This window comes from Mastigoproctus giganteus, chromosome 11, assembly GCF_048544385.1.
Source record: "Mastigoproctus giganteus isolate SK-2022 chromosome 11, ASM4854438v1, whole genome shotgun sequence".
Classification (NCBI taxonomy): Eukaryota; Metazoa; Arthropoda; class Arachnida; order Uropygi; family Thelyphonidae; genus Mastigoproctus; species Mastigoproctus giganteus.
In genome coordinates, this window is record NC_143585.1 from 3,180,475 (window position 1) to 3,204,844 (window position 24,370).

The 24,370-nt window shown below is 38.8% G+C and overlaps 1 protein-coding gene across 2 annotated transcripts in view; it reads left to right on the forward strand.

The window, feature by feature from the left end:
* Nucleotides 1-4,946, forward strand: part of Tsen34 (tRNA splicing endonuclease subunit 34) — a 64,985-nt gene extending 60,039 nt beyond the window's left edge. For both annotated transcript variants that reach the window (XM_090384687.1, XM_090384686.1), the window contains exons 7-8: nt 2,869-3,093; nt 4,595-4,946. The gene's annotated coding sequence lies outside the window, so the exon portion shown is untranslated. The remainder of the gene's footprint in view (nt 1-2,868; nt 3,094-4,594) is intronic.
* Nucleotides 4,947-24,370: the final 19,424 nt, after the last annotated feature.

The following is a 24,370-nucleotide window of genomic DNA, read 5'->3' on the forward strand; positions in this document are numbered from 1 at the left end:
GCAACTGCTTCTTTGTTCTTCTTTTTAGCAGTGTACTGTGTAATATCTGAATGAAAATTCAGCTGTACAAACAGTGCATAAAACTTTACCGTTAACATTGACTTTCAGTTAGGAAAGGGAATTCTTGTTTCAACATGTCCGTGAAACTACACTTTCGCTTGGGCATCTCATGACCTATTGTCAACAAACTGAATTTATAATTAATTACTAGACCTTTCAAATAATGTTACTGAGTTTACATCACCAACACATCAACACTCTTTGAAAAAACACCAGAGAAAATACTAGAATTCATTCGCATGTGTATTGCGTCAGCCATGCTACAGACAAAAGTCATCTGTTGTGTGCATTATAATGCCATCTGTGGAAATTATGTGAAAGCCATCTGAATCGCATCTTACTGGATTATAGTGCCATCTATTGGAAATAGGGTAAGCCTCTTTACTAATTTGCAAAAAAATTGCATAGTTAGGTTAGGGTTTACAAAAAAAGAAGAAAAATAAGAGAAATGGGAAGCATTTGTTTAAAAAAAAATGGGACATTGGCATCCTGTTTACATTTTTCCCGGGACAATGGGATCAATGATTGAAAAAGGGGACAATCCTACTAAAAACGGGATGTCTGGCCACCCTAGCTCGCAACACCAATTCTCGCAACAATTGTAAAGCAGTCATTAATCAGTCCCACTAGATTTCAAACAGACTAAGAGTAGAAAATATGCTTTTTGTTCAAATAGTAGTAAAGGATTCTGGCATTGCCGAAGATATTGGCCGCAGATTTTGCCTTCTGTGTTCTCACCTCTGTCAAAACCACATAGTTCTATTTCCACTTCAACAAAAGATAAAGTTGACCTACTAGCATCCTACTTTTCTTCCAGCTTGTGCATTGGTAATCTTGGTAAACCACCAACCACCATTCTCAGTATGCTCCATTCAATGCCTCCTGTGGTCTTTCTTCAAAAGGATATCAGAAGGATTTTGAACAATATCGATGCTAAGAAAGCTTCAGGTCCTGATAGTATTTCTCCACTTGTTCTCAGAACTTGTGCTCCTGAACTTATACCTCTTCTGTGTTGCCTTTTTGTCCCTTTCTTATTCCAAAGGTGTTTTCCTTCTGGTTGGAAATTTGCTCATATCCAGCCAGTTCCAAAAAAGAATGTGACAAATTTCTCCCATCAATTATCGTCCCATTGCACTTGCTTCTCTTTCTAAAGTAATAGAGAAATCAACAAACTGCCAACCCCGAAACTATCCAGAAACCTTCCATCTAATCAATGATTGCCAGTATGGATTCTGTCATGTCTATCCACTGCTGATATTCTGGCTTATGTTACTCATCTGTGTACAATTTCAATGGAAAAGGTTGGTGAAACTCAAGCAGTTGCTCTTGACATTTCAAATGCTTCTTTTGATCATGTTTGGCATAAAGGTCTTCTAAAGAAGCTTCAATCTTATGGTTTTCCAACTGTTTTATGCAATTGGGTATCCAGTTTTCTCTCTGACAGTGATAGTAGATGGCTGTCTGTCTTCTGACTTTTCCACTAATGCTGGTGTTCCCCAAGGTTTAGTTCTTTCTCCCACTCTTTTCCTCTTGTAATGACTTTCTTCCATTTGATCGGAAATCCTATCCATAGTTTTGCTCATGATAGCACATTGCATTACACCTTCCAGTTTGAGAAACCTTGCCCTGCACAAACAGCTTCAACTTCTTGAATATCTACTACCAATTCCTTAAATGCTGATCTTCAGATAATTATTTTTCATTAGGCAAAGATAACTTAGTTGATCTACTAATTTATCTATTAATCAACCAATTTATGTTCTATTATGCAAATAAGTACTAAAGGCTAAATATTAACAAGTAAGAAATGTGTAATCAAATTAACAATTCTGTGTAAATGAGTCACCCTAATTTATCAGTTCTGCTGTCTTTACAGTCACTGAAGAAGTGTTACAGAAAGTACCACAAAATGTCTGAGAATAATCTGTAATTCTTTAAGAAATTAAAGGCAAATTAATTACTCCACACAGCAACGTGCTCATTTCTCCAATTTCCATTTCTTGTTATACCTGTGCACCATGCCACTAAATGAATATTTAAGATCCATAATAGAGAAAGAAGGGTGCCTCTGTAGCCAGGTGGGCAGGAGCAATAGTGCGTAGCACATGCTTCTTGATTAGACCGAGGTTCGAGCCTGTGACCACCAAATACAGAGGATGCGGAAGGTCAGGGAATGACCACCCCATATCCCCAGCCCGGATAAAGGGTGAGGGTTGGCATCAGGAAGGGCATCCAGCTGTAAAAATTTCATGCCAAAAACTAAAAAAAAAAAAAAAAAACTGCTGACCCCATATATATATATATATATATATATATATATATATATATATATATATATATATATAATGGGAAAAAGGTGAGGACAAAAAAAAAAAAAAAAAAAAAAAATAGAGAAAGAAGATTAAGATTGACTTTTCAACTTTTTTATACAGCACCATCCAATAATTGAAAGACAGGTTAGAATTGATCATAAAACATAATGATCAGTGATAATGTCTATTTAGAAATTCTGTATACAGATGATCATCAGCAAGTGATCTCCATCATCATTTTATATGAAGAATTAAAATATTTGTGAACCTTATCAATTGTGAACATGCTATTGCCAAGTATAGCAATTGGATAATTTCATCCAAGAACCTGGATGAAATGATCCAAAGATTTGTAGATGTTAAAGTCTGAAAATTTAATCTTTGAAGAAAAAATTCTAATAAAATGTAAAAATTAATGATTGTTAAATTAATAAATTATATTTTTTTTAAATTTAAGATTTTAATCACTTCATGTGCTTAAACAATTTATTTGCAGATCTTATATCGCTTAGAATTCTTAAAATGTCAGCAGTGAATGAAGCTTTTCTGATGATGAAGTTAAACCTATATCCGTTCCATGATTGACACCAGTTCAGTTGGATAGATTGGCAACCTTATCAATTGAAAATGCCATTGACAAGAACATAGCCCTGGATGAAATGATCCAAAGATTTGCAGCTAAGGCCTGAAAAGTTAATCCTTGAAGCAGAAATTCTAATAAGTATGTAATAATTAATGCTGCTTGTTAAATTAATAAATATTTATTATTTTTTTTTTAATTTAAGATTTAATAAAGTTAACTGAATGAAATAAACAATATATTTTATCTCTTAAGCTTAAAAACTTTTTTTGATTTATATGAATGGAATTGGAAGGGTGTGGAGGGGGGGGAAATTTGCCAGCCAATTCAACTATCAGTCAGTACATGCCCTACTAACCCATACCTGGACCTACTCCAGTTCTCCAGATGAGAGGCATGCTGAGATCACTAGAGTGAAGGCAGATATGGCTAGGTGCAATTACCTGTGACCGAGCAGCAAACCCCAGGTCCGCACGTAACAGTGACCTCACCTCGACCGCCTTTATCCCATACTACTCGAACCTCTCGCAAAACTCTCGAAGCTCTTATGGAGTTATGGGATAAAGTGCTTGCATCTTCCAGGCAGGAAACTGCTATCCCTTGTTTCGAGGGTAAAGACACCGATTTCCCCCACTCTTGAGGAGCGGTTTGGTGTACCGCATTTCCTGCCATGACTGCTACATTGGTGAATCTGGAAGAAGGCTCAAAGATGGAGTCTTTGAGCACAAACTATCCTCTCCACTGATTTAGAGCACTCAGCGATTGCTGAACACTTCTGGTCAACCCAGCACAATATCGACCAGCAGCATGACATTAAGATTATCAACCACTCTTATCAGTACTATCACCACATCTGGTTAGAGTCACTTCACATTTCGTGTTGTGGTATTAGCATTAACAAAAACACATGATGCAAGAAAGCAAGCTTATATGGCATCGGCCAAAAAAAAAATTAATTTCACCCATCCACTCTCTCTCCAAATGTTAGTTCTGCCTTGAATCTATTTAAGCTATCAACTTCTAAATTTGGTGATTCTTTTAATCGGAAAAAAGGAGGTTGTATCCATCCCATCATTGAAGCAACCATCCTTCTGAATGATAAACGTTGGCATATGCAGGAAACAAACTTTGCGGTCACAACCACAAGCCTCTACTTCCAGCTGCTAATTGTTGTCTGCCCATGTGTCATGCAGTTCACCTTGCATGACTACCATACTGGGCATTCTTTTCAGTTGTTTGTAGTACTGCTTTCCAACTGCTGAAGGGCAACCTAGGCCTGAAACTATTGAAGTATATTTATTTTTACTTATCTTATGTGTTTCCTGTTAAAAGGATTTTAATAAACCTGTGTTCCCACATTTTCTCAGTAAAACTGAACCTCATTGTCCTGAGAACAGAGGTATCTTTAACCTGGTTAGGAATGTTTTATTTCCAGCTTGTTTCAATAGAATTATCATTTTTGCCTTTAAAATTTGTGTATTGCAGTGTTCAATTTTTTATTAGAATTAGTTAATTCCCATTTATTTCTTTCTTGCAAGATTTTAAATTTCAATAAATAATTTTGCTTCCTTAGGCCACCATTATTAATTGGAGTTCATAAATTTTTTATACTGAAACATTAAGCTTATCTTTCTATTTTAAGGAGGGGAAAAAATTTGATCCTGGGGAAGTTTTGAGATCCTATCCTCGCTGTCGGTTCCCATGTAATGTACACAAGGATAAACAGGGCGCACTGTGTACTCGAACATCATGTGCCTATGACTTCTGTATGTTGTGTTTTGGATATTACCACAAAGATCAGCAGTGCTTTCCTATTCCGAAAGGACCAGTGCATCAGAGATCGACCATTGGCAGTAAAAAAGAGCAAGCGTAACCTTCGGAGGCTTTAAGTACAAAAAGTTGAATGCCAGAATTCATTCAGTCAAGAATACTGTGATATGGGTTTTGTAATATCAATTCTTTGAAGCTATTGATATACAGAGTGTCTCAAAAATATTGGTACAAATATTTAGGGGAGGTAGGTAACATCTAAAGGAATGTGAATCGCACAGGAACCCATAACCGGAAACGTCATGGGAAAGTAGTAGCAGAGGCACAAGAAGCAGAAATGACACAAGGCAGTAATTAGTGGCAAACATTTATTTGACATAATATTAACAATGGAGTACGAGATGGATGCATTTCATGATGTTACAACAGATGCTCGAAGGCATCTTGAAGGCTCCACCATGAGACGCGATGCATGTGTGACACCGACGCAGCATGGATTGGCGGACACACCTGGCGTTTCTTTGACAGTAGCAGCAGCGCAGACAAGTCTTGCCATGAGATCCATTTCCATCTCCACAGGTGATTCATACACGATAGATTTGAGGGGCCCCCACAGAAAGAAATTAATGCTCGATAAATCAGGTGAGCACGGGGGGCCAGGCAACGGGTCCTTCACGGCTAATCCATCCACGCCCAAAACTCCTGTTCAAATGGTCACGAACACACCTTCCATAATGGGCAGGCGCCCCGTCATGTTGAAACCAAATGTTGCGTCTCACATTTGCTGGAACATCGTCAAGTAACCCTGGTAGAACTTGTTCAAGAAAGATCCGATATTTAGCGGAGTTCATGCGGGATGGTAACAGGTATGGGCCGACTAAGCAGTCACCGACCATACCTGCACACACATTTATTGCGAAGCGATGTTGTGCCGCATGGGGCGCACACCGTGTGGGCCCTCTGCTAATCCATACACTAGGTGCACATCTGCCAGCTCACAGTTCGTATATCGATGCATGCTCTTCGTGCAGCGACTACTGCTTGAATGAGTAAACCAGAAATTTTCCCTCTTGCAAACTGATGAACAGCGCTGTGTACCGACTTACGGTGACGTTTCCGGTTATGGGTTCCTATGTGATTCACATTCCTTTAGATGTTACCTACCTCCCGTAAATGTTTGTACCAATATTTTTGAGACACCTTGTATATAAACGTTGGAGTGTAGAATTAACTTCATTATACAAAGTTTTATTTTAATGTTACCGAGACTTCATGAAAAGTAATGGGTGCAACTTGCATTTTATGCTTATATGGATATACTTTGAAATATTAGGTATAATTGGCTTAGTTTTATTCCTGTACATTTTTATATTCTGTGACCAGGGGTCAACATTTTGTATATAGCACCCTAATATTGTTTTTATGATATAGTTGTAAATGCTTTTTATTTGTATATATGTGTGTGCAGATATGAACATATTATTTTGTCTCTTCAAGATGTTTATTGCTCTTATTGTACTGTTTTCGATGTTTTAAAATGTCATGACAGGACAGGGAAATTTCTGTGATTTCAATATTGTTGTCAGTTCCAAATTTACAATTTTAAGGAAGTAACATTAGCATGAGTAAACAGGTTGGCATGATTGCCAAAATTTGAAGTATTTCCTGAATTCATAGCTGACAGCTGAAATCTGTAAGAAAAAATTATGTAATTAAAATTCTTATAGAATTACTTTGACATCTTTTAATTATGTATTATATCACTATTGCAATTAAATAGATTCAATTGCAGATCTTGTTTTCTTTAATGGAAAAATTTCTGATAATTTTGTTTCTGTGTGTGTATATATATATATATAAAGTTCAAATAAAATGAAAGTAGAATGCATGGAAACTGCATAAACAATTGTCAAAACCATAATGAAATAGTATGTACAAACATTAATTTTGCTGGAATATATCAAATTCAAAAATAATACAAAGAATACTACAGTAGAACCCCATTAATCCGGATTTGACAGGACCGCATTCGGTCCGGATTAACCGGAAGCTATCTTTTCATGTACCAATTTTTATTTAAAATTACTAAATAACAAATTGTAACTAAATTGGTGTTTACATTAAATTAATAAAACAATATTTTGAAGTAAAATTATGGTAAAACAAAATACTATACAAAGCAATAAAGTTTTAAAGTAGAACATTATATTACCCAAAATTAAACAAAAATATTTCAACACAAAACAAATAACTATTTTCGAGAAGTTTACTTGTAATAGTCCTCAATGTTTTTTTGGTTTTTGAACTTTTTCAGAAGCTCACCGGCTGATGTGTCATCCTGTCTCGAAATGAATCAGTAGCTTCTCCCGTATTCCAGTTGCTTCAGTGTGACTCACGCCAGTTGTTTTCTCACATACTTCATCGGGGTTGTCTTTATTAGCTTGCAAAGATGATGATAAGCATGCTTGCACGATGTCTTCCTCAGTGAGGATCTGATGTCCTAGATCATTATCCGTGGGGCAATGTCGTCATTTGTTACATCTGAACAACTCCCTAGATGTTGATATAAATTAACAAAGTCATTATCATCTTTGTCACCATTAGGATCCGAAGAAATCCATTGGAACATCAGGCCTAAGTTTTTTCCAGCATTTGATAAGGGTAGTCTTGTCAGTTTCATCCCAAGTTGCAGCAGAAAAATAAATGCTGTCTTTATGTTGACATTTTTAAGATGATCCATAAAGTTTGATTTTTCTTCAGGCATCTCTTGTTTTTCTAACAGATTATCAACTTCTTTCTGTACTGTCGCTTCATAGCCTCTATAACTTCTTGATCCATAGGCTGTAATAGTGCAGTAAAGTTGGGTGGAAAATATTTTACGAAGATGTTACCAGATCTCAGTTCTGCTGGGTGGGTTGGAGCATTATCAATGAATAAAACTGCTTTTTCTTCCAGTCCTTGATCCCTCAAATATTGGTTTTTCATCTTTGTTCCTCAAGAGAACAAAGATGAAAAACCAATCTTTAAAAAGAGCTGAGCTCATCCAAGCTGATTTTTGCGATGTGTGCTTAGCTGGGAGGGCATTTAAGTTAACATTTTTAAGAGTGCGGGGCTTAGCAGATTTCCCTATGACTAACAGTGGTAACTTTAAATTCCCTGATGTGTTACTGCACAAAAGCAATGTCACTCTTTCCTTACTCAATTTATGTCCTTCAGCTGAAGAGGCAAGTGTTTTTTTGGGTAACATTTTGAAAAATAAACCAGTTGTCAGCATTAAAAATTTGGGATGGAACTAATTTCCTTCACTAATAAACTTGAGAAACTATACTTTAAATTCTTCGCTTGCAACACAATCATCAGAAAGACTTGCCTGTAATCCAAGCTGTCGGATTCCATGACGCTCCTTCCACCTTGATAACTACCCCAAACTTGCAGTAAAAGATGGGTCACCTCTTAACTTTTTGTTAAGGCTAAGAGCCCTTGATTGAAGGATTGGGGCTGAAAAAGGAACCCCTTGCTCTCATTCTTGAAAAAACCAAATGTATAAGACCTCTTCCAAATTTCATTTTTTGCCTGCTTAATGGTAGCTCTTTCCTAAATTGATTGCTTTCCTAATTTTTTTTTTTTTTTTCCAATTGGAAACAGTTTGTTTTGCCACTGCTATATATCGAGAGCGATCTTTTTTAAGCTTCCCCCTTATCAATGCAAAAAAGTGCATTAAGATTTTGTTCCATTGACATAACACTTAGTTGCCATCTGTTAACCCAAAACCACAAAAACTTAAAGTAAAAACAAAACTGTCAACTGAATAGACCAGCACTTGAGATTATCCTACAATTGCTTCTGACTATATGACTTGGTCCGGTCAGATTTCTGGAGGTCAAAACAATAAAAACAATTAGAAGTCCCCTGTTTATTAGGCTTTTCTGTTAGTGCAATCTATTATAAATTAATAGTAAACACGATCTTATTAAATTTGCAACAATACCGACATCTGAAATTCTGTGGGTTTTGTTATGCCAAAATGCGTTTCCCCTTCCATAAAACCTTCAATCATATCAAAAACAAAAATTTTCAGAATGTTCTCTTCATTCCTATTTTTTTAAGTTTTGCAACTTGTTACTCCGTTCTCACTTGCACACACCATGTTAGTTGCAATTTGTCCATGCGGTGTTCTTTGTTATTGATTGCTTATTTTTTTTACTGTTTTAAATTTTAAACCCACCTCCAAAATGTCAGTGAACAGAATTTTTTTTTTCAATAGAATTTTTCCACAGATTGAAAATCCAGTCCGGATTAACGGGGTTCTATTGTACAAAAAAATACAAAAACTAGCAATAGTAGCAGGATGGTGGTATAGAGACCATGAAATTGAAATATATTAATAATTTTTGTCTCTATACTTTCATCCTGCCACTATATTGTTATCGTTTTTGTATTTTTGGTGTTACTTATCTTTCTCCTTCGTAGTGAATCTGTCCACTGGTTTTAGCATCATTTCATATTGTGAAAATTTTCTTTTCGTTTATTTTAGAAGTAAATGGTAGGACACTAATGACCTTGTCATCTGTCTGCATAGCATATATTGCTACATTTTAAAATTCAAAAGGAATATCAATTTTTTTAGAATGAAGTATGAATTTTGGGTAAATAACATAATTGGATGATAGAATATCCAATAATTATAAAAAGAACTTTTAAAATATTTTTAATATATAATACAAGAATGTCCAAAATCTGGTCATTTTTAAGATTTTTTATTTATTTTTGGTGAAACTCATTTCATTTTGATGAAAAAACATCTGAATAGCATGAAGGGTTATGAATTGGCGATTCGATTACTGTAAATTAAGGTAACTTTAATTTGTTATTTTATTTAAAGCTTCCAAAAACTGCATTGGTGAAGGTGTACATATGCCTTCTGTGTGTGGTGGCTGTCTGCACAGTAGAGAGTGGTATCACGTTCTCTCCTCACCAGGTGGAAAAGGCCTGGGTTCGAATCCCATCGACAAGAGGAACTTTTATGGACTTCTTTAGCCCTGCAGCTGAGTTATTTGGGTACAGAGCAAGGTCCCCCCCCAAAAAAATGGGGGGTTTCATCCAGCAAATTGACCAAAGAACATGCAATTTACAGTTACACATGGGTTGTTGAATTAATGTTCCAGGTGACCCCAAAATAATACACTGGTGTGCAAAATTTAAGGACCAGTCTGGTTTTCACCTATAGCTTCTCATAGGAGTGGCTTGGATATGAGAAAAGCATACCAAAGGAAACTTGTGAGGTACAGAAATGATGAAGGAAAACACCCACACAACAACGGAAACAAAACGGTATAGAGGGACATTATTCAAAAATGACAATATAGCACTGGCTGCCATGATACAGATGCATCACTGCCAAAGATGGAACAAAGAGAAGAGGGTCCTCAGTAGGGGATATGGCCATCCATAATGTCGTGCAGGCTTTGCACCCTCTGTCCATACTTAGAACAATGTTGATAAGTTCTTGCAGTAACATTGTCCATTCTTCTGTCAGTGCCATCTTCAGCTGGTGAACACTTTCTGGTGGTTGTGGACGTGCTGCTAGGTGTCTCCCCAGAGCGTCCCATATGTTTTCGATGGGATTTAGGCCGGGAGAAACGGGCAGGTCAATTCATACGAACAATTTCCTCACTTTCCAAAAGCATAAGTGTGATGGGGTGTGGCATTATCATCCATAAACATGAACTCGGGGACTGGCACCTTGGAACAGACACGTGGGGAAGGATTACCTGAGTACGTTAGCGTTCACTGGTTGCAATACTGCCTTCCAGTATCTGGAGTTGTGTATGTCCATCCAAGATAAGGCCTTCCCAGACGAGAACACCTCGACTGCCATATATATCAATCCTTTCAGTGATGTTTGAGGGGGTGATACCGTGTGCCAAACTCTCACCAGATTAGCTGACATACAGAATCACTGCTGAGACTGAATCTACTCTCATCAGTAAAGAGTACCTTAAGTAAAGATTTTGTGGTTGTAACAAGAAATAGTGTTGGTCCTTAAGTTTTTCACACCAATGTACTATCCAACCAAAGTGATAAAATAAGATTTCCATTTAACAAACCAATGCTGTGTCTGAAGTATAGTTTCCATCTTGTCTAGATAATCCTAGATAATGTCTTTTACCAGTGGCTCCATTCTTTTCCCTGGACAGAAGTTAAACTAACAGGTCTCTAACTACTCATAACCCTTTAGTTCAGTGTGCAGGAATCTCCCCTGAATCCAAGGATGCATTCATAATTATGGCTAAGTGTTTGTTTACTTCCTTTGCTGCCTCCCTTGATATAAATGGATTGATCCCATTTACCACAGGTGTCTTTCTTATATTTGACTTCAAATATTTCTCTTCCACTTTCCTCTTAGTTATTAGAAAATTATGTACCACCCATACTTTAGAGGGGCCGTAGAGTTTGTGTTATTTTGGAAATAAACTGACAGAACTGATGGCTACCAGTTACATCAAGTTTTTGCAGGCATTAATTAAGTCTGGTCGTTTTTCTTAGTGATTTGCAAAATCGAACCTATCGAAGGTTTCCTGCAATAATACTGTTTTTGTCACTAATGTCGATTTCCTAATTAACTAATTTGCATATAATTGATTTTAAACATTCGGTTATTCTCATCACTAGTCATTCTTGCCATTTTCATTGCATATTATACGGTGTGTCTCAAAAATATTAGCACAAACGTTTAGGAGAGATAGGTAACATCTAAAGAAATGTGAATCGCATAGGAACCCATAACCAGAAACGTCACGCGAAAGTAGTAGCAGAGGCACAAGACAGTAATTAGTGGCAAACATTTATTTGACATAATATTAACAATGGAGTACAAGATGGATGTATTTCATGATGTTACAACAGATGCTCAAAGGTTCCACCATGAGATGCGTGGCACCGACGCAGCAAGAATTGGTGGACACGGTCAAACACACCTGGAGTTACTTTGACAGTAGCAGCAGCGCAGACGAGTCTCGCCACGAGATCCATTTCCTTCTCCACAGGCGATTCATACACAATAGATTCGAGGGCCCCCCCACAAAGAAATCGAGGCTCGATAAATCAGGTGAGTGTGGGGGCCAGGCAGCTAGTCCACCCCGGCCAATCCATCGACGCCAAAAACGCCTGTTCAAATGGTCACGAACACACCTTCCATAATGGGCAGGCACCCCAGCATGTTGAAACAAATGTTGCATCGCACATTTTCTGGAACATCGTCAAATAACCCTGGTAGAACTTGTTCAAGAAAGATCCGATATTTAGCGGAGTTCATGCGGAATGGTAACAGGTATGGGCCGACTAAGCAGTCACCGACCATACCTGCCCACACATTAATTGTGAAGCGATCTTGTGCTGCACACCGTGTGGGTTGTCGTGAGCCCACACTAGAGCATTGTGCTGATTGAATAAGCCTCATCCGTGACCAAAACGTAGGCTGGAAAATTCAAGTTTTGAACACTTTCTTGGAGAAACCACTGCGCAAAAGCCACACGTACAGGATGATCTTGGGGGAGTAGTAACTGAACCTTTTGGAGATGAAAGGGGCGTAAGGAATCATCGTGCCAGACATGCAACGAGACACTCCTGAGGCAGAGGCAATGGCACATGTGCTGGTAGTACGATTATTCTGGACGGCATTCAACACTTTCTTCCATGGCAGGAATTCGCGTCGAACGTGGTCTGCCCACACTACTCCTGTTACCTCTAAATGACCCATAATCGCACAAATTTTGATGCACACGTGCAAACAAATGGTGGTCCGGTACAAGTCTGTCTGGGAACTTCTCCATAAATTCGTTGAGCGGCTCGTCTGTTGTCCTCTGCTAATCCATACACTAGGTGCATGTCTGCCAGCTCAGTTCGTATATTGATGCATGCTCTTCCTGCGGCGACTACTGCTTGAATGAGTAAACCAGAAATTTTCCCTCTCGGGAACTGATGAACAGTGCCGTGTACCGACTTATGATATTTCCGGTTTAACATTCCTTTAGATGTTACCTACCTCCCCTAAACATTTGTACCAATATTTTTGAGACACCCTGTATAGCTCATGGACAAGACAGTACAGCCAAGGAAGATGTCTCTGTGTGTATTCACAGCAGAGAATGTGAAAAAAATTATGCACCAACTCAGTATTCTGACAAGCATTTATGAGAGTTCGAAGACAGATGCCCTTAAAGGAATTAAAATGGAGGGCCCGTCAGGCTCGCAACTGCCCAATACTCTACACGATAACTCACAATTGCGCATCAGGCAACACAACGGCAATCATCAAGGTAGAAAGTGCTGGTCCCGCAGGAGGTAGTTATTGTTAGGAAAAACAGGAAATATCTTGTGCAAGAATGGTAAGTCAAATAGTGCCAGAGTATGTCTGTCAGGGGCAAAAGTAAATGATAGAGCAGATATCCTTTAAAGTGCACAAAAAATGATGCACATTAGCACTAATGGTATTGAGAACAGGAGAGCAGGTACTTAACAGGTATAGGGCAATGTTGGGAAAAAGAAATGAGTTAGGACTGAATTTGAAAGTGTGCAACTTCACCTAGACCCGATAGGAGGGGGGGGGGGCAATGTGAGAGCCTTGTTAACCAATTTGGCCATGAGAATGGGCAAGCCTCATGATGTAGAATTTTTTCTGAGAGTGGTCTCTGCTTGTTAAAAGGAGAAACTATTTTTACAATGATGGGATACACTTAAATACAATGGGTGTGATTGTAATAGGGTTTGGGAGCATTGGCAACGAAGGCCATATTGCTTTTGTATACTCTGTAAATTGCATGTATTCTGTTGATTTTCTGACTGTGGATTAGAAATCCGAGTTATAATAATAATTACCGGGAGAAAAAACCGAGGTTCAGAGCAAGAAAATCAACCACTGTTAAAAAGGCTCATACAAATTCCTCACATCCATTAACGGGATTCAAACTCAGGTTATTTATACACGGAGTGGGAATGATGGCAATTCTGCCAATCGTGCTGTCCACGAGGTAGAAAGGGTGCAGGAATATTTGCAGATGCAACAAGGAAGCGATAGGTGGGTCAGAAAGCTACTAGCTTGGGATATGCACAGGCTAATGGATTATAGAGAGAAAGAGGTAGAGGTGAGTGATTCTTGCGCAAGAGAAGAAGCATTCCAAATTATATGAGTCTCTCCTCACAGGTAATTATCCAGTAGACCTTTCAATTCATTCAAACTGTCAGCCTCGACTACCTGCGTGGGCAACTTGTTCAAAATATCAACTACACGCTGGCTATAAGAAAATTTCTTACAATCTAATCTAAACCTCCAGCCCTGTTATTTATGACACTTGGTTCTGGAATTCTTTAGAACACTTAGAATCCCACAATCATTCATTTTAATAATCCTCAGAGTCTTATAAACTTTAATCAGGTCACCTCTGAGGTGAGTGGTTGTCAAGCTCTGTAGCCCACATAATCGGAGTCCTTTCTCATAGTTGTCCTGCCGATATGACCATTTCAGTTACCCTCCTTTGGACCTTTTCAAGAAACAGTCTTTTGTCAGATGAGATCTCCATACTTGAAAAGAGTATTCCAAATGTGGTCTTACAATTGCCTTATACAGTGGGATTATGACCTCCCTATCACAACAGGTTAGCGTTCGATAAATCATTAATAGGACTCCAGGGGCTTTCCCGGCAGCCTGTTTACACTGTTCAGAAAACTTGATATCTACCTGTATTGTAACTCCAATATCCCTTTCCTCCTCCACTTTTAAATTCAACCCATTAGTGTACAGTTTATGAGTTGTTATTCTCCAGGTGTAAGACCTTGCATTTAGCTGCATTAAAACATAGCTGCCACTTCTTTGATCATCTTTGAAATTTGTTCATGTCATCCTGAATGAGCGCTACTCGGCACTGATCAGTAACTTCTGTGCCAATCTTTAGATCATCAGCAAATTTGTTGATGTCATTCTGAATGAGCGCTACTTGGCACTGATCATTAACTTCTCTGCCAATCTTTAGGTCATCAGCAAATTTACACACATCACATCTTCTATATCCTCATCGAAGTTATTTATGAAAATGAGAAACATGTGTCCAAAAATCGATCCTTGAGGGACCACACTCCTGATATTTCACCAATCTGAAGAATATCCATTAATCACAACCCTTTGCCTCCTGCCCTGCAGCCACCCAGTAATCCACCTTAGAGTCCTACCAGTAATCACAACCTGTTCAAGCTTATACAGTAACCTCTCATAAGGGACCGAGTTAAATGCTTTGATAAAATCCAAATGAACTAAGTCGAAATTATTGCCTAAATCCAACTGACGAGTAACTATGTCAAAATCCACTCTGAGAGCCTTACTTGCATTTATGCTCAAGGGTTTTTCGAATAAACACGCATCTGTAATTTTTAAATCACTAATTTTTGCCCTTCCTGAGCGTCCATGCCATGGACTGTAAAGAAGGGAGGGCCCTTAAGGGTTTCGGGGATATTCTCCAATTACATATCTGCCATGATCTTGGCATATTGATTTCACCCGCTACCATTTTAATGTTGAAGAGTATGAGGAGGGTGAAGATCCGTTCTGAGACTTTTCTGTAGTTTAGAAGTTTGGCCATTTCTAAAGTGTGTGTGTGTGAGGGAAGTTTGTGCTTGAAGAGCACCCATTGAAGAAGCCAGTATTCATCAAATGAGATGGTTTTCAGTGTGGTTTTCGCTGCCGACGTTTCAGATCCATGGGTGATGACTAGCTGAAGAAACCGGTGTATATATTGAAGGGTGTACTGAGACTGTGACATGAATGAGGTGTTGTTTGGCAAGCCATCTTGCTGTGAATATCTGCGACACGGTGTTCAAAGCTGAGTTTAGGGTCAAAGATGACTCAGAGGTCTCTGTGCTTGGTTACTGGAGGTTCCCTGAATTTTCGAGTTGTTGGGTTGGGTGTGATTTGAGTGAGAACCCCATTTGTGCATATTTATTTGGATTAATCTGAAGAGAGAACTGTGCTAAGTATGTAATAAGAGCTTTTAGGCGGCTGCTGGTTTCGGTCTCATGGATCCAATAGAGAAGCTTCAAGTCATCTGTGTAGCTGAAAAAATCCGTTTGCTGGTACAGGAATGGGTGGATGGCAGCAGTAAAGAGGAGCCCAGAAAGGACTCCACCGAGGGACTGCTTACACTGACTTTCCTAATGAAGGATATTTTATTCACCGTCAGGTGAAGAACCCTGGTTGTAAGCGACTAAGAATTCAAGAATATTTCCTTTGACCAGGTATCCCTCCTCACATAGCTGAAGGAGGGGGTCAGGCATCATTGCAGTCAAACGCAGACTGGATATCTAGATAATTCCAATCTCCGCCCTGTCTTGTAGAGCCTCCAGAATGGCGTTAGTGGTTGCTAGCAGGTGGGTGATGGTGGACCTGCGTTTCAGTGCATAACAGAAAAATGGGAAATCACATGTGAGAACCTGGTGGGTGAAGATGGGAAGAAGGCTTCTCTCCAAAACTTTGAGGATGCATCATGCTTTCATAATTGGCTTGAATTGTGATACTGAGGTGTGTTTTTGGAATTACCCGAACTATAAATTGGTTCCAGGCTATTGGAAAAATTTGAGTTGTGAGAATTCCAGCACATGACTGTTTTTTTTTTAACCGGTCATGGCTCATTTCTAGCAAAGCTGAATCAGCTGTGTTTTGGAAAGGCCGCATTATCACTATAAATCTCTGGAGACATGGAGTAATGTTTTATGTTATTGTCATGAGTACTCAGATCTCATAAGGGAATTTTTATCTGCTGATCCTAACTTGCTCACCTGACTGAGGGCAAAGAGACTCAATTAATTGAGACCGAGCAAGGTTTCAGGTGTTTCAAAAATTTTTCAGGAAGTTATTCCGGAGATCTGTACTATTTGGAATTGAGTAAAAAATATTAGAGGGCTTATCGACTGATGACGTGAATTCTGTATGACAGTTTAAGATGCTGAAATTTTTTTTTTTTTTTTTTTTTATGTAAACCCGAAACACAAGAGGTATTAGAACCTATAGTACTTAGTACCGTGCTTGGGTTGGAGGTTAAGAAGACGAAAGAAGATATTTGTTGACATTGGACTTGAACTTCTGTAGACTGTAATTTTCAGGAAATACGTATGAAGGTTGTTCCAGAAAACGCAGTTGAATGAATAAACGAGGAACATGAAAAGTTGGTTCTGTGAGTTTGAAGTTGGACAGTAAATGGATGTTGGCTGGTGGCACCATGTGTTCGGACTGTTTTGAAAGAGAGAGAGCGGGAATTATAGAAGCCAATTCAGAAGAACAGCACCCAAGGAAGTATCTGTAGAAAAGGCATGCAGCAAAAACAGTACGTCTATCAGACAGCAAGTGGAGAGATTCTGTTAGAGATGAATCATTAATTAACCTAACGGCCCTCTTCTGAATGGAATCAAGAAGCCTGAGAGAGGTTTTGGGAGCACCACCCCAGATGTGGGAACAATTTTCCATGGCAGGGCGGATTTCCGATTTATACAGAGTGAGCAGCTGTTTGGAAGAAAACTAACGCCGAGAGCGAAAGAGAAAACCAAGTTTTTTAGATGCAGCGGGAGCAATATTTGTAATGTGCTTGTGCCAAGAGAGATTAGAAGTCAGGCTAATCCCCAAAAGAGATATATCATTTTGCGTAGAAATTGGAGTGTCACTATTGATAAGCATAGAAGCAGAAGAATCCTTTTTGCAAGATATAAGACAAGACTGAGTTTTATAAGGGTTGAAATCAACTAAGTTGTCTTTGCCCCACTGGAGAATTACCTGAAGATCGGCATTTAAGGAATTGGTAGTAGATTTTCTAGAACTTGAAGCAGATTGAGCAGGACAAGGTTTCTCAAAATGGAAAGTGGAATGCAATGCCAATGTGCTATCATCGGCAAAACTATGGACAGGATTTCCAGTCAATGGAAGAAGGTCATTAATATACAAGAGGAAAAGAGTGGGGGAAAGAACTGAACCTTGGGGAAACCGGCATTAGTGGAGAAGTTAGAAGACAGAGAGCGATCTACCATCACCCTCAGTGAGCGATCAGAGAGAAAACTGGATAACCAATTACTAAAAATAGTTGGCAAACCATAAGATGGAAACTTGTTTAGAAGACCTTTATGCGAAACACGATCGAAAGCCTTTGAGATGTCAAGAGCAACTACTTGTGTTTCACCGAACCTTTCCATTGAATTAGTCCATAAATGGGTAAAAAAAGCCAGAATATCACCAGTGGATCGACACTCACGGAATCCATACTGGCGATCGTTGATCAGACGGAAGGTTTCTAGGTAGTTTAAGAGTTGGTGGTTACTTGATTTCTCCATTACTTTAGAAAGAGTAGAAGTAATTGCAATAGGACGATAATTGGATGGGAGCGATTTGTCACCCTTTTTAGGAACTGGCTGGATATGAGCAAATTTCCAAGCAGAAGGAAAAACACCTTTGGAATATGAAAGTGAAAAAAGGCGACAAAGAATAGGAGTAAGTTCAGGAGCACAGGTTTTGAGAACAAGTGGAGAAATAACATCGGGACCTGGGGCTTTCTTAGAATCAAGATTCGTTAAAATCCTTCTGAAATCCTTTTGACGGAACATCACAGGAGGCATCGAAGGAAGCGTGTTGGGAATGGTGGGAGGTGTTTTATCAAGATCATTAATACATGAGTTGGAAGAAAAATGGGATGCTAGCAGGTCAGCTTTATCCTTGGCTGGAGTGACAACAGAACCATCTGGTTTGGACAGAGGTGGGAGTAAAGATGGGCAAAAGTTGTGGCCAATAGCTTTGGCAAGAGGCCAGAATGCTCGGCTACCATTAGGGCAAGAAGCAAGTTTTCTACTCTTAGCCTGTTCAAACTCTAGTTTGGACTGATTAATAACTGCTTTACAATTGTTGTGAGCTTTCGCGTAGGCAGAAAATGAACAGCCTTAGCACATTTATTGGAAAACCAAGGTTTAGAAAAAGGACGAGATTTTAAAGTGGAGTGTGGGATAAAGGATTCCATTCGTGCAAGAATAATTTCACTGACACGATCTGAGCAAACGTTGATATCAGAAGTTTTGAAACAGTAATCCGACCAAGGAAAAGAAGAAAAGAAGTCTCGCAGGTCATCCGATTTTGCATTCTTGTAATGCCAAACAACACGAGGTTGGGAATAGCCATGAGATAAAGGTTTCATTGGAGAAGAGACATTCACCAAGTTGTGAACTGAAGTGCCTAACGGACCTCTCACTTCAACCGTGTACTTAGAAGGGTTGTGAGAAAAAGATCAAGCATATTGGCTGTATGAATAGGATTGTCCGGTATTCTTGTAGGTAAATGAACAATCTGTGCTAGGTCATTAGTAATTGGAAAAGCCTCAGCATCTTGACCGGCCGGGTCGGTGTGACAAGAAAACGGAAGCTAGCTGGAGTTGTGAACATTAAAATCACCAAGGAAAATTACATCACTGTTAGGAAAGTTGGACTGGAGAAAGTCAAGTTGCAAAGAGGGAAGGTCAAAGAGCTCCAAGTGATTAGTGGAGTTGGGAGAACGGTAGAGACACCAGATGAATTTGACACAATGAGGTAGAGAGATTTTAAGCCAAAGAAGATCAAAGAGAGGAGATTCCAAATTGCCAAGTGTCTGACAGGGAATATCAGAACGGACATATGCACAAGTACCACCTTTGAGGCGAAAGGAATCATACAGTGAATAATTTGGGCATCTGAGATGAGCAGTAGTTGAATGAACCGATAACTGAGATTCTGTCAGAAAAAGTACATGGGGTTTGGTAGACTGCAAATGGAAATGGACATCGTTCAGATTAGAATTGAGACCACGTATATTTGTGAAATGAATGAGGAAGTGCTTGGGAGGTTTAGATCTTTTCGCAGATAAGCTTGCTCTATTAGTTTGATAATTCATGGTGTATTCAATAGTAAGAAAAAAGTTGGTGGGACGTGCTGTACGAAGTAATGAAATTTTTGGATATGGCGTACATAAACCGTGAACTATGGCGTAAATAAACTGTGAAATTGTGGGTAATTGATTATTTAGTCTTTTCTGGATCATCCTCATACAGGAACTTCCCGACTTACGGAAATTCGACTTTAGGTAAGTTTTTGTCGGCGGGTACAAATTTAAAAAATTCGTGGAAACGTATTTTGGAGGTATAAATGGAGGTATCGTGAAAATGTCGTAATGTGAAGCCAAAAACACATTGTTTTGTTTTGTAATTTGTTCCAAGTTCTTGGAAGTTGAAAATTTCGCTATATTACTAAACTATTTATCTCTCTAAAAGGTCATATTTATAATGGAAATTGCACACCGTTTCATCGTTATCATAATTATGTTCCGTTATAAGAATGGATTTTGAACGAACGCCTTTGTGATATTTTTCTAAAGCACTTTTCTGAAGGTTACCACCAAACAAAATTAGCACTTTCCTGTTTATTGCGCTTTTCTGCTCGTGCATCTAATTATTATATATGGGCAGTAAACTCGATCTTATTGCATTTGCGATAATCGCGATAACTGGAAATCTGTGGGTTTTTGCGTTACGGTATTATGGTAGGGTGACCAGACGTCTCCTTTTTAAGTTAACGGGATTGTCCCCTTTTTCAGCCACTGAACCGAGAAAATGTAAACAGGACGCCAAATGTAATTTTTTTTTTTTTTAACGCTTTCCATTTCTCTTATTTTTCTTTTTCGTAAACTCTAACCTAACTATGCAATTTTTTGCAAATTAGTAAAGAGGCTTACCCTATTTCCAATAAATGGCACTGCAATCCAGTAAGATGTGATTCAGATGGCTTTCACCTCAGAGTAGTAGATACAGAGTGGACTCTCTCCCACGGGCGATAATGTTAACTTTTTTTACATGGTAAGGCGCATAGAAAGTGGAGCCATCATTGTATGAACACGGAAACAGGCCGGAACATTGCGAAGTTCCTGGAGAATTTTCTAGTTTCGTAGTCGTGATGGGTACTATATCGATTCACTGATTATTAGTATGAGATTCTCGTAATTAATTATTATTTCCATACAAAAAAAAGACGCTAAGAAAAACGGCTGAATAGCAAAATATGAAATATTATAAAGTAAACTTTATTTTACTTTATAATATTTTATATTTTTATAAAGTATTTACTTTATAAAATTATAAAGTAAATATTTCGACAATTAATAACGGTTACAATTGCCACGTGGGAACGCTGCAAATGGTGGTTTTCTTTCCTTATTCAAATCCATTTATTCTCGTTCCTATGTTTTTCTTTCCCCCCCCCCCATCTTTTTTCTCCTTCTTATACTTCATATTTATTTCTTCAGTGCAATATGGTAATTTACTTATGTTTTTACAAATATATAATAATTTAATAAACCATTTTTTAAATATTTTAATACAATGGCCACACATTGGCTAAAATGTAGCCTAGGAAATTAAAATGACAGTCACGTGTACCAGTTGCAATAAACATTAATAAATACAGAATTTTATGTACACTCTACTGGGTTCAGGTATGTAATAATAAAAGGTTTCAGTATAATGAGACAGGTGCACTCACTGTACTGAAACTTGCTATAATTACCCACAATTTTATATACAGTAGTACATAAAATTGTGGGTACTTATATCGCGCACATGGCACACACAAAGACATTCCCCATGGCAATATCATGTTCCGTTCCAGATAGTCCGGCAAACATTTCACAAGTTGCACATTTTTTTAGGCTATGATGCAATTTATATATATAAATTCTTTATTTATTAATGTTTATTGCAACTGGCACACATCGACTGTCTTCTTACTCTCCTTCTAGGCTGCATTTTAGCCAAGTCTGGCCACATTATATTTTAAAATATTACTTATTTGATCTTAACTCCAAAAATCTACATCTGGTCACTTTGACTAACCCCAACTCTTGTTTTAGGTTTCAATTTAATGAACTGAACTCCTTTTGACTTCGATTTTAATTTTTATTTAATTATTTTCCTTTATTTATTTATTATTTTATGCCTGGCATCCAATGAAACGAACTCTGCATCATTTAGCTGCTAACCAGAGCCACTAATATCTAAATATATTTATATTTTTATTTTTATATATATATTTTATACAGGGTGTCTCAAAAATATTGGTACAAACGTTTAGGGGAGGTAGGTAACATCTAAAGGAATGTGAATCACATAGGAACCCATAACCGGAAACGTCACCGTAAGTCGGTACACAGCGCTGTTCATCAGTTTGCAAGAGGGAAAATTTCTGGTTTACTCATTCAAGCAGTAGTCGCTGCACGAAGAGCATGCATCGATATACGAACTGTGAGCTGGCAGATGTGCACCTAGTGTATGGATTAGCAGAGGGCCCACACGGTGTGCGCCCCATGCGGCACAACATCGCTTCGCAATAAATGTGTGTGCAGGTATGATCGGTGACTGCTTAGTCGGCCATACCTGTTACCATCCCGCATGAACTCCGCTAAATATCGGATCTTTCTTGAACAAGTTCTACCAGGGTTACTTGACGATGTTCCAGTAAATGTGAGACGCAACATTTAATTTCAACATGATGGGGCGCCTGCCCATTATGGAAGGTGTGTTCGTGACCATTTGAACAGGTGTTTTGGGCGTCGATGGATTGGCCGTGGTGGACCCGTTGCCTGGCCCACACGCTGACCTGATTTATCGAGCCTTGATTTCTTTCTGTGGGCCCTCAAATCGTGTATGAATCGCCTGTGGAGACGGAAATGGATCTCGTCTCCGCTGCTTCTACTGTAAAAGAAACTCCAGGTGTGTTCGACCGTGTCCGCCAATCCATTCTGCGTCGGTGTGACGCATGCATCGCGTCTCATGGTGGAACCTTCGAACATCTGTTGTAACATCATGAAATGCATCCATCTCGTACTACATTGTTAATATTATGTCAAATAAATGTTTGCCACTAATTAGTCTGGTGTCATTTCTGCTTCTTGTGCCTCTGTTACTACTTTCCCGTGTCGTTTCCGGTTATGGGTTCCTATACGATTCACATTCCTTTAGATGTTATCTACCTCCCTGAATGTTTGTACCAATATTTTTGAGACACCCTGTATATATGGAGAGTGAAGAAGGAAGAGGGGTTGTTGTTGTTGTTGTGTGGATAGAGAAAGAACGGGTACGGAGAGAGGGAAACTAGGAGGAAAAAGCTAGAGAGAGACCAAGAGAGCCAAACTCTGAGTGTTTATCTGGTGAGATCAGGTGACGAAGAGAGTACGTCTCGAGAGTTGATGTTGTTGCTCCTACTCTTCACTGCCACGGAACATACCCAAGAGTTTTCTGTTAAGTCCACCCTAGTTTTCTGATAGTTAACCGAATGAAACTGTCCAACAATAAGATCTAACCTTTATTTACTGATGTCATTAATAGACATCCCTCCTCCTAGCTACACACTATAAGTGTCTATTTTATCGCTCTTAGACCCTAAGATGTATTACCAAGAAGACCCACTATTAAATATATTATTACCAGTTATTGTCAAACTTACATGTCAACTTTACACTGTACCTAAATACTTGGACAGCGAGATGTTTGTCAATTCCTTAGAGTATGATCAATAGTGTCAACCAAAGGCTACACGAAGAACATAGACCAATTGGCATACATGTATCATAAACATTCTAACCTATAGTTATTTATTATTAACGGTATAGTTTGTTTTTCTATATTAAAGATACAACAATTTGTTTCTTTTATGTATTCTGTACGATATGCTTAATAAATCACGTTTTGTTTATTCACCGTTGTCTCCTAGCCATTCTCTTGCTACACAATATCTACAGCACGTGTTTTTAGTGAAAGAGCCATAATTTTGCGGCACTCTGACGTCTAACTACTGGAAGCTCAGAGTGAATAACACAGCGCCATCTTGTTGTTGCGAGCTTATTCTCCACAATTCAGAATAGGTCTTGAGAAGACGAAATTGTTGTCCTAAAATTTACCACTAGTCGATCATATAAAACACAGGCGTTTCTGGAACACCAATATTAGTGATTGAACTTGCCCGGAATCCTTATTGTACATATTGAATGTTGAATAATAGTAAGAGTTGATTGCCTTAATCAACATGTGATTATCAACAGGCTCAAGCTAATGGAAGTGCTGTGGCTCAGAGCAGATCTGAGGGGGGCAGTTGTCCTCTGACTCACAGCCTTATAAAATGCACTGTTTGCTTGATGTTTGCAGAGCAATCGGGTACGGGACATGATACTGCCAAGGGGGATGTCTTTGTGTGTGCGCGATGCAAGGAGTGTATCGATATCAGGCAACAACTCGGCGTTCTTGTGGGCCTATATGAGAGCTTGAAGGACAGGGTGGATGCCCTCGAAGAAACTAAATTGAGGGGCCCATCAAGCTCTCAGCTGCCCACATCAACGCCAGAGCTTGCACTTGGGCTTCGCGTGACAGAGAGACAACCCCCAAGGCAGAATGCGCTGGTCCCGAAGGAACTAGTAGTTGTTGGTGACTCTATTGTCAGGGAAACGGGGAACATGCTTTGTAAAAAAGATAGGTGGAACAGGACCAGGGTATGTCTGCCAGGGGCAAAGGTTGATGACGTTGTAGAGCGAATATCATCTTTTAAGGGCACAAAAGGT